The sequence below is a fragment of the Panulirus ornatus genome, chromosome 13 (genome assembly GCF_036320965.1).
Source record: "Panulirus ornatus isolate Po-2019 chromosome 13, ASM3632096v1, whole genome shotgun sequence".
In the NCBI taxonomy this organism is placed as follows: domain Eukaryota; kingdom Metazoa; phylum Arthropoda; class Malacostraca; order Decapoda; family Palinuridae; genus Panulirus; species Panulirus ornatus.
The window spans coordinates 11,696,259-11,708,640 of NC_092236.1; the positions used below are offsets into that span (position 1 = coordinate 11,696,259).

General features: G+C 42.4%; 1 long non-coding RNA gene across 1 annotated transcript in view; it reads right to left on the minus strand.

Moving 5' to 3' along the window:
• Positions 1-11,072, minus strand: part of LOC139752754 (uncharacterized) — a 77,425-nt gene extending 66,353 nt beyond the window's left edge. Inside the window, exon 1 of the long non-coding RNA XR_011713574.1 lies at positions 10,445-11,072. This is a non-coding gene — a long non-coding RNA (uncharacterized lncRNA). The remainder of the gene's footprint in view (positions 1-10,444) is intronic.
• Between the last annotated feature and the right edge of the window lie 1,310 nt (positions 11,073-12,382).

The window sequence follows — 12,382 nt, forward strand, 5'->3', positions numbered from 1 at the left end:
TATTATTATTATTATTATTATTATTATTATTATCATTATTTATTATTATTATTATTATTATTATTATTATTAATTATTGTTATTATTATTATTTATTATTATTATTTCTTCTTTTTCTTCTTCTTATTATTATTATCATTATTATTATTATCTTTATTTATTATTATTATTATTATTATTATTATTATTATTATTATTATTATTATTTGTTCTTCTTCTTCTTATTATTATTATTCTGACGGTTGACATTTTGATTTTGATGGTCTTTGAGAGATTAATTATTATAGATCCTGGAAGTTTTTAACCTTTGAGCACATTAGCACGACCTCTGGGTATAATGGCATGATCTCTTACATGACCCTGAAGTGTCAGGACAAAAGGACAGGCCATCCCAACCAAGGGTCGTAACTTTGTTGCGCAAGGGTCTTAACATCGTGTTCCAGGGGTCATAACATCGTGTTCCCAGGGTCGTAACATCGTGTTCCTGGGTAGTAACATCGTGTCGTGTTCCAGGGTCGTAACATCGTGTTCCAGGGTAGTAACATCGTGTCGTGTTTCAGGGTAGTAACATCGTGTTCCAGGGTAGTAACATCGTATCGTGTTCCAGGGTAGTAACATCGTGTTCCCAGGGTCGTAACATCGTGTTCAAGAGTCGTAACGTCGTGTTCCAGGGTCGTAACATTGTGTTCAAGGGTCGTAACGCTATGTTCCAGGGTCGTAACATTGTGTTCAAGGGTCGTAACGTCGTGTTCCAGTGGTGGGTTATCTTGTTGATTGAGAAATAGTATATTTGTAATTCAGCAGCGTGATGATGATTACCTCATAGGAAGAAAACCATTCAGGGGAGGAAGCAAGGGACGTGCACAGAGAGAGAGAGAGAGAGAGAGAGAGAGAGAGAGAGAGAGAGAGAGAGAGAGAGAGAGAGAGAGAGAGGTATTGGAGAGGAAAGAGGGCAAGTGGACGTAAAGATGGGAGGGGGTTAGGAAGGGAAAAACGGGGATGATAGTAAGGGGAGAGAGGGTTTGAGAAAGGGAAGGGAGCGAGAGTAGTACAGAGTAAAGGGGGTTGTAAAGGAAGGGGAGGATTGAAGGGGGGGATAGGAGGATTGTGTAGAAACGAGAAAGGGAACGTCTACAGAGAGAGAGGGAGAGAGAGAGAGAGAGAGAGAGAGAGAGAGAGAGAGAGAGAGAGAGAGAGAGAGAGAGAGAGAGAGAGAGAAGAGTGGATCTTGGGTCTGTGTATCTGTATATGAGTCATGTGTATGCTGTTATGTAGGTAGGGTTCAGTCCCAGCGGCAGCGTCCCTCCTCCTACACCCGGGCTCCCTCCTACACCAGTCATCCGGCTCCCCCATACCATCCACCCAGCTCTCCACCACCAATCACTCTACACTTCTTATCACCGGAAGTTGCGTGGCACTTCTGTCTCTCAGAGTAGGCTATATCCCCTCCCTTTCTCTCTCTCTCTCTCTCTCTCTCTCTCTCTCTCTCTCTCTCTCTCTCTCTCTCTCTCTCTCTCTCTCTCTCGTATGACTTTGTGAACATAAATCCTTTCAGAGGATCATATATATATATATATATATATATATATATATATATATATATATATATATATATATATATATATATATATATCTGACATCCTTTTTTACATGAATATCTCCCAGATTTTGTGAGCTGTCTCCCGTACTAAGTTACCAGATGACGAAGACGACGTATAACCATTAACTAAACAGTACGTACTCCTAAGACTGGTCGACCAGGCAGTGCCATTGATGACTAGTGTCCAGATGTTGCTTAGATCCTTATTTACTTGTTACCACTGTCCAGTAATTGCTGTACAGAGTCATATATAATTATCCCCGCTTCCCGTTTTCTCTTCCTGAGTTACAGAAAGCAAAATCCAAGTGGTGATACAGTCTACTGTTTGCGAGAACGATTCAACTGGCCTCATGAAGAAAAGGCAGCAGGCGGTTAGGCAACCAGTTTTACCTACTTTTACCCTTTCCGCGCAAACACCACATTATTAATACCACAGGATCACATATAGATAGATTATCTATATTCAGGAGGATAATCTGAGCTGCTCATCACCCAAATCTAACGAGAGAAACTGTCGATTACAAGTATCCAGTAAGTGGTGAGGGAACAGATTGTACTGTAAATGAAAACCTCCCAGTCACAGAGATCTATGCACACTAGGCTCACTTTTAAGGGCGCATCTGAGATTCAACCTCAGATCTTCTCCCAATATTATCTTCATTAACGCCCTAAGAAGTGCTGTTTATTATGTATAACCTCATAACTGTGTATTGTAATGTAATTTAAACTAAAGACTAATAATTGCCTTTTTTTTTTTATACCGGGTTACCTTTATCAAGTCGAAGGATTACCATACCCATACTTTCAAATGTTTTGTTGGGAGGAGGCATTGTGAAGCACTTTTACCACATAAAGTTTTACCAAAACTTTTCACGATATTCAGTGATTTCATGTGAATTCAGTCTAGGATGAAACACTATTGAAATTCCTATCTTCTGGGAGTCCACAACTCTAATGTTACTGCGTACCTTTATATGGTACGCATTCGTCCTTAGATTTTTGTTCTTTATGACAGTAAACAAATGGCCGCCATCATGGAAATATTTTCAAAGCGATGGGAGTCCAGGAGTACATGTGAAAACCAGGTAATAGAAGACCTGATGGTTTTGACGAGGCTGTTTGCTTAGAGAACACTTTTAATATCCTGCGTTCCTATATGAATTGAGACAATATAACAGAAAGCTCCTTTTATACCCTCTGATGTACTTGGAGTGATAGTTATCAATAGAGAAGGCTGGGTAGCCCATAAGGAAAAAAAATGTACGGGTTAGGGCTGGGGAATTTCTGTGTGGGTTACGGCGGCGGAGGTGATGGTGTAATCATAAGAACGGTAAGACTGTTCCCCGGACCTGGACAGATCCTTATCAGACTCGTATGTCTAGTTATCACTGACAGGTTGTTATTATGATACCTAGGGTGTTGCGACTAGCCCCTGAGATGTAATTATCAGTCCTGATGTATGAGTATCACCCAGCTGGAATGATTATGAGCCCCCACGGTGCATCTATTATTACGGGGGTCTTAATTATTAGCTTCATCTGCTGATTATTAATACATTTGATAATTACCATCTGTGGATGACGATCAGTCACTGGAGAGCTAATTCGTGGTGTATGGGTGTTATATTATCACCAAATTTAGACTTTACATATTACAGTACTTGAATATAATGAAAATACAATTTTGTTTCTCCAGTTTAACGACTCGGTACGATACTTTCCGACTCTGATGGTTGTTGTACGACTGGTAGCTGTTGCCAGACGAACGATTTTTTTCGCAGGTGGTTGTCGCACGGCTCTGATGGCCGTTATACGACACTAGTGACACGTTATACGATTGCTGGCTGTTGTTCGAACGTGTTAACTATTTTACGACTGTCTTTTAGCGCGGCTGACGGCTGTTGTGCTACACTGTAGCCTGTTATACAACTCTCAGTGGCTATTTTTTGACTCTGGTGGTTCCTATACGACTTTCATGGCTGATACACGACTTCGTCCCTCTTGGTTTACATTGCCACTAATTCGAGATTATTCATTTGTCCGGGGGTCTCTGCTTTGTCAACCTGCACTGTCGCTTCAGCCATTGTGACCTGGATTATGCATCATGGATGCCAGTCCTTCTGTGCGTCGTTTCGAAGACAGATGATTGTTGTAGTTTTAAGGCGACATTGTTTTCTTTCCTCTTCCGAACTGGTATTTAACTATTTGGCCACCTATTTTACCACCGTAAATATGTCATACTGTCAGTTATCGTTTATTCTCACTGACTTTTAAGTTTCTGAATACGTAACGTGGAAGTAGTGCAATATTTTTATGTTTTTTTCCTGTAAGGCTCACTCATCTGTTCCTGAAGCTATGAAGGAATATATATATATATATATATATATATATATATATATATATATATATATATATATATATATATATATGCGTTATCGGACTCGTTACGCCTGGTACCTATTTCCCTCCTGACCGTAGTGGTGAGGTGAGGGGGGAAAGAACGCAACCCGTGTATTCTGTGGGTGGCGACGCTAACCAGTACATTACAATTTACTTCAGTTTCAGTATTGCCTTTTGTGCTACAGTTCTTTAATTTCATAAGTACTGCGTACATTGCCTCTAGTGGCTGGCCTGTTTGGTTTCCTACTGAGTTTAGGTCGCTGCAGAGGGTTTGATGATATTAGCTAAAAGTGCTGAACTCTCTTAGTTCTTCTTTTGAAGATTAAGAAACGTTAAGACTGCACTGGACTGTAGCTTGTGATTGCTTTCTTATCACTGAGTGACTCTTTTTAGATGTAATTTGTACCGGATGAAGGATCCATTATTTCTCGTTGTCCGCAGTGTTGTTGCAGTTCGCATTCACGCAGATGTATTTCACTGTTGCCCCCCGTTTCCGTCGACAGATGCCTTCGCCCATAAAAAAAGAATACCTAGTTTTTAGATGCATGTTTCATGTTATCTCGGTGATCGTTAAGATAAGACGCCTTTCTCGTGTTATCTCCGAGAGTGTCAGATGTAGAGAAGCGTGTGTCTGGCCTACTACACCTGAACCTTATCGTCTCATGTCTTATCGCCGCTGATAATACAACCCCGAACTCCTCATAACTTCTGATTCTCCTCCGTTTTTAAGATAAAAAAAAAAGAAAAGCTCTACGCTAACCAGAAATGAGAGAATTAGACTCGAGTACACAAATTATGCTTTAGTTTCTTGGTTTATATATTCGGATGCCTTGGTTAGAGTCAGTCTGTGCATATTCTTTAACTGAAAAATGTCATAATTTGATAACGGATTTATGTTTATATCTTCGGATGCCTTGGTTAGAGTCAGTCTGTTTATATGCTTTAGCTGAAAAATGTCATCATTTGATAACGGATTTACCAGTCTTGCGCCGTTAACGTCGCCATGGGTGCTGTAGACTCGTTCTTATAGTAGCACCTTTATCGAGGGAAAGTGTCGCTCAGTTGATTATACTCACTCTTCTACACAACCATGATAAAGGAGGTTCTCACTAGTTCAGTATAGCAATGTTACCAGCGAACTGAAACGTACTGTAATATCACTTAAGAAATACAATGGTTTAAAAGTAGAAATGTAGAACGCTTTTGACGCAATAATTTGAGTAGGCTTTACCTCACTGGTATTTTTTTTTTATTAGATCCTTGCCGGTTTTATTATACGAAGTATACACTTCCAATAAATATTTGTCGTACCGTTTATTTATTCAGGGGGTGATTGTGGGGAGGGAGCGATGGGCTGGAAAGCCTCTCCTCCAGTTTTTACTTTTCCGAAAGAAGAAACAGAGAAGGGGACCAAGGCAGGATTTTACCCTTCAAGGCTCAGTCCTCTGTTCTTAACGCTACCTCGCTGACACGGGATATCGCAAATATGCATAAAGGTATATATATATATATATATATATATATATATATATATATATATATATATATATATATATATATATATATATATGCAAAAATCACCACTAAAAAGAGAAAATAAAAGTGGTGAGTACTTTCGTTTAAACTCACCGTCTATATTTTCTCTTTCCAGTGGTGATTGTTGCATATATCTCTTCACTATGATGTGAAGGTCCTGCTTATATATATATATATATATATATATATATATATATATATATATATATATATATATATATATATATATATATATATGATGATGTTACCGTGCTCGTTCTGCAAAGGGTTACACCGTGAGCGAGGATTCACCTTGGGCAAGACCGTGTCTTGTCTGCGGACGGAAGGGGGCAGCACGACCTTGCTCAAGAGGAGTCCCTCACATCTCTGCTGTTGCATGCAGAGTACAGCCTCGAGGCTTCAGGAGTCCTTTAATGATAATGATAATAATGATAATTACGATGATAATGATAAGTGATAACAGTAATGGACATATAAGGGCTTTTTGCAGTTCTCTTTATTGTTTGATTAGCTTATGATGCTATTTAGGCTTTTCCCTTGTTTCAGTAGATGTATATCCGAAAAGTCTATTCCTTTTAGTTTTTGATAATTTCAGACGCATGTATTTATGTAAAAGTAGCCCCCCTGGTGACTATCACCCTCACGCGCCGTCCCTTTTAAGAAAATAATTTCATTATGATGGAGCGAGTTCTTTCCGACTGGGTCACTTTGTCGTATCTTAAAAACTATTAATCAATAGGCACATTACGTGCTGCATACCAGTGCTGAATTGCACGGGGTGGGAGTTGGGTAAGCTCGCAAGTCATGCTGGTTAAGTGTGTTGTCAGAGAATGATAAGGTGTGTCAGGAAGTGTGTGGTTCTCGAGGATGAGAGAGAGATATATGGGCTGTTCATGGTTGATTAAAAGGGTGATGTGTGTAAATCATGATCGAACGTAGGTGATTGGGATTAAGGGGGGGGGGGTAACGAGGGATGGTAAATGGGCGAGAATGGAGAGAAGAGCGATGCGTGGGAATGGAGTTGGATTCGCTGTGTGGTGAGCCTTGGGGAACGGGAAGATTTGAAGGAGGTTCCTGAGAAATTTTTTTGAGAATTTTTTTTGGAGAAAGAAATTGTTCGTGGGTTGACCCACGAGTGTTTTATTTAAGTGATCTTGCAAATCTTACGCATGGATATAAGACAACAGTTTCCTTGCTGTAGATGAGTATAGTACAGATACAAACGAATGTAGGGTGATATTGTAGAGTTCCGGGGGAAAACATATGTTGGGTAATTATAAGGCGAAGAAGAGGCAATGAAAGATGTCTCTCCAGGTAATACGGTCACGTTATACTTGAATAGCTCATGCAAATTTGGTGATAGATACGGTAAGGAATGGACTTTGCGTAGTTGTTGAGGGAATTATCGCAAAATAAGTGGGATGATTTGAAATTCCATTAGTCTGGTTACGCTGTAACCTCTGCTGACCTCCAGCACAAGATGCACCTGTGACCTCCGGTCATAGATGATGGTACCATAGGCCTGGTCACACGGGTCACTTACAGGGGAGGTGTACTAGGTCAGGGACGCTTAGATCCTTAACAAATGACGTCATTCGGAAGGTACCCACGTTCATGTGAAACTGACGTAGTACATTGGAATCGCATCCGTATCCTAACTGTGAATAGAGGTTGGTGATGATATGTATGACTTTTTTTTCCCCCAACTTTACACAAGCTGTACCTATGGCAGAGGGATAGGAGATTTATATGATTATTTTTTTCATAAATATTCCGTCATTTCCCGTGTTAGTGAGGTTGCGTTATGAACAGAGCCTTAGAGAGAATGTATATGATTAACGTGTATGGAAATTTGTGGGAGGTGATCAGCCTATGTAAATATTCAATAGTGATTTAAAAAAATCTTCCCTCGGTTGAATTTAGTATTGTTCTTTTCTCAGCTGGCTGATTTCTTTTGCTATTTTAGATGATATTGAATACGGATAGATCATATATATATATATATATATATATATATATATATATATATATATATATATATATATATATATATATGTATATATATATATATATTCCTATGAGTCCACGGGGAAAATGAAACACGAAAAGCTCCCAAGTGCACTTTCGTGTAATAATCACATCATCAGGGGAGACACAAGAGAGAAATATAACAGTCATTGATATACATCGAAGAGACGAAGTTAGGACGCCATTTGGTAAACATGTGATTGAGGTTCAATAACATGCTTTGGTAAGACTTTCCCCTTGCCCACACTGTTGTGTGAACATGCCCAACAGGCCAGAAGGATAATGAGAATATTGGTTTTCTTCGTAAGTCAAGAGATCATCGTGCCTCGGTATAGATTTGTTCATAAACCTGTTCAAAGAGGCCTGTCACATCCAGAGAAAATCACCTTATGATATTATTCACTGGTCACTACAAGGTTAAAGAAAAGAAAAAAAAAAGTAAGTAAACCCAGAAGGCTTTGGAAGGTTACATCACTGTGTGATGTGCTTGTGATGGTGGACTAGGGATGTACGCTAGAGTCGGAGACACGTAATACAACCGTGCAGGTCTCCCGCACCTGATGATGTTGACCCGCTAGAAACATACAGGTGATGTGCGCTGTAGGTCCCTCCCCTCCCCGCACCTGATGATGTGACTCCGCTAGAAACATACAGGTGATGTGCCCTACAGGTCCCCTGACGTGATAAAGCCACCCACCACAAATAGAACATGATGTCCCCTCATAAGAATGTGATCAGTTGACGTCCCATGACGCGCCCCGTGAGGACGAGATTGGTTGATGCTGTAAACCCTCCATTGTATATATATATATATATACCCCTGTTGTTATAACTTTATAAGGGCCAAACGTATAGTGACATACCATGGAAGAGTCATACTAATTGGCATACCGTCCGGAAATTTGCATTGATGGGTAGATCGTAATAAACCAAGGTGGCGACTGCGAGAGATTTACCACCAAGTCTTATCGCCGAGAATGAGACCGAGCGAGGCACATTACGAGAGGGAGGGGAGAGGCATTTAGCGGGAGGCATCCCGCGGACGTCGGCTACGGAGCGTCGACGAGCAGCCGGACTGACGGACAGGCAGAGGAGCGGGCGTCCGCCAGTGACATATAAGGGAGGCAGGTCTCCAGAGGCATAATGTCCTGCCAGGGCTCCTGCACCAGATGGAGGATGCCGTCCTAAATTATTCATCGGGCGGGCCTGACGACTGACATGATGAAATGCCTCCCCGTGGTGACAGATGGATCCGGAGGCCAAGACTGATTTTCCCAACGATTTATATTTGTCATGGAAGCCTCCATCAATATGTAAGGGACAAGTGGCGTAGAAGGTGTCCCATGAGGAACCCATAAGCCTCCGTGCCAGGTATATGGCGTACCGAAGAGCCAATGAAAAACAATAAAACCTCAGTGATTCTATCATGACACGTTATGATTGGCTGTGTTCAAGTACGAAGTATATTTTTGCATATATATATATATATATATATATATATATATATATATATATATAAGGGAACGATGAATCTAGTTAGCCAGAGTAAGATGTAAAGATGGGGACAGACCGTTGCATGGTAGATCATGGTGCCATATATAGGATGAAATATATTGCTTCACGGGTCCGTGGGTTTGGAGATGAGAAGAAAAATGTATGGGCCGATGTCTTATCATTCTGGAGACAGTGTTTTTGTCATGGCGGATCGCGATTGATTTGATAAGGGGGGAAGGGGGAATACATTGGCGGGACAGATTATAAGCTGGTTAATTAGGGGATTAGGTAATGTGATTGGCAGAACATAAGTTGACGAGTGAAGCCAAAAGGGGACATAATTTGTCACTTAGGATTAGGATTTCTGAAAGTGGACGCAATGAATCGCCTGGCGGATCGGTTTCACATGACAGGGGACGGAAATCTGCTGATTAGCCAGTTATCGAATCATTATACCGAATGATCATTTTGATAGTTGAGGAGGAGGACGACCAGCCTCCTGTAATAGGTTTGGCGCAGACGAATTGAAATATATTGCCTGGCGTTGTATTCATTTGGATAAGGAAAAGAAATATATCCTGGAAGGCTGCTCATTCGGGAGATAAGGAGGCGAGATATATATATATATATATATATATATATATATATATATATATATATATATATATATATATATATATATATTGGTGGCCGGCTTGATTCATCAGAATTAGTGTGACCCATAGCTTCACTCTGTGATGTTATGTAGATTTTTATGTATTTACGAAATCCGTTTTCATACACATTTCACATTTTGGAACCAGGCTTTTGTGTAGTTAATGCATAGCTCGAACCCAAGATGCGATTTGTGTGTGTATTAAACCACTCTCTGAAACGATTCCCTTACTATTCCTCACTGAACGATTAGGCAGCAAGCAGCAGTGGTGGTTGCGTGAACATGCGTCGTTGTTGTGTGGGGGGAAGGAGGATGGGTTGTGCGTGCAGGGTCGGCCGACACATTGAGAGATCGCCTCGCACGGCAGTCGGTGCGCTATTATCGCTGTATTGTATCACACACACACACACACACACACACACACACACACAGGCCGGCGTGGCCGTGGGCTCGAGGAAAGAGCAGGGATAATCTCACAGAATCATTGTACACTGGAGTTATATACGCCGGGAGGAGCAGCCTAGGACGTTCGTGGATGATTTTCGTCCAGGGTTAACATCAGGATGATGCTGTGGGGTGTGAAATGTGGGGGCAGTATCTATCGCACTAGCTTTTTTTTTAAAGTACGGTATGATTTGATATTTTAAAAGGATTAGACACAAATCTCGGAACTGCTGGTGCGAGAAGGGTTAACGTGATGATGGACAATGACGGCGAATTCTCAAGACTTACCTGGCTATGCGTGTGTCGGTACGGCGAGGCTTCGGCTTGCATCGGCGGCGGCGAAGGGGGGGCACTCTGTGGTTCCCAAGCAGCAGGTGCGGCACGCCATTGACACCCTCTCCACAGAGGTACTCCTGTACTCCCACGGTCCCCCTGGCGGTACTCCGGCCTCGCTAACGCTGCTCCTTCTGTGTCGTCGTTGAGAGGGGCCGCCGAGGCTTGAGGACGCACTCGACATTCCGACTCACGTTTGCAAGTGCTGCCCACGGTGACCAGTTCTTTCTTTACATCTACGTAGACCTGTTGAACACGCCGGTACGATCTCTGGGTACGATGGCCTGCCCTTTGACCTGCCCCTCTTCTAAGTGTCAGGTCAGAGGCCAAGCCAACCCCTTCTCAGCAGTCGCACCGTCGTGTTCACGGGCGGTAACCGTCGTCCGTCAGGCAGGGGTCGTGCTGAGGAGGTTGAACTGCGAGATGCGGTGAGGATCTCGAGGTAGATGGTGTTGGACGGACAGTAGTACCTGCGATGGCCCGTCCTGCGTAGCGCCCGTGAGGAGACCCGCCCAGCTGGACACGAGCAAGGTCGGCGGTAGCCAACTGTGGCGGCGATGGGAAGTGCGTGGAGCCTGGGCGCGGGCTGAGGGCAGTGTGGGCGCCGGGCTCAGTGCGGGGTGGTCACGAGACCTCCAGGCCCCGCACCGAGCGTACCCATCCCTCATACACGGGGGCCCTCCACTGAGCATTGCCACACACAAGCTCTGATCATTTCCAGTCGTATGATCTGCTTGAGGAACAGCACCTATGAACACCGCACAGCACAGTGGTAGATGTGTCTTATCATGCGTTACAGGAAGTGGTGTGGCGCTTCTTGTTCTTCAGCACTGGAACGCTGTTTTTGACGGGATCGTACTGCGAGCAGCGGTAATTACCATCCATGCGCAGGGCCGCACGGTGGAAGACCCAGTAAACACACACACACACACTCACATACACGACGTCCATAATGCATGTACGTGCCAGGCTCCGTCATGGATGGGACAAGCAACACCTTGGCCGTCAGGATCAGGTCAGCGGAGTGTAGGCACCGATCATACTCCCTCCCCCCATATCTCTCTCTCTCTCTCTCTCTCTCTCTCTCTCTCTCTCTCTCTCTCTCTCTCTCTCTCTCTCTCTCTCTCTCTCTCACACACACACACACACACACACACACACACACACACACACACACACACTCACTCACCTAACACCTCTCTGCTTGCTACTGTTCACAGTCTTCATCTACCGCATTGAGAATCATGCACACACGCACGTATACGTAGGTACTTGCATAATTTTTTTCATTAATTGCTATAATAGATTTCTTTTTTTTTTCTTGGAAAGCACTTTTGGATTTAATCCATGTACGTTGTTCTAGATGGATATAAAACGATGGCTAACTGGAAAAAAAATCATTCAGTCTACACACACAGACACACACACACACACACACACACACACACACACACACACACGTACACATACCATGAGTTTCTATCGTGTGTAGCGTCTCTGACAAAGATTCACGCCCGGACCCCGCCGGGTTCGAATTATGGGCGCGGCAGTCGGCTCACAGCCAGTCCCAGCCGTTCACGCTTCCCTCTGAGTTAGTCAGTAAATTAGTAACTGGCATAGCTGGGATATGCGTGTGTATACACATAGGAGTAAAGACAAGGTATATATTCATTTATTTATTATACTTAGTCGCTGTCTCCCGCGTTAGCGAGGTAGCGCAAGGAAACAGACGAAAGAATGGCCCAACCCACACACATACACATGTATATTCATAAACACACACACACACACACACACACACACACATATATATATATATATATATATATATATATATATATATATATATATATATATATATATATATATTTTTTTTTTTTTTTTTTTTTTTGC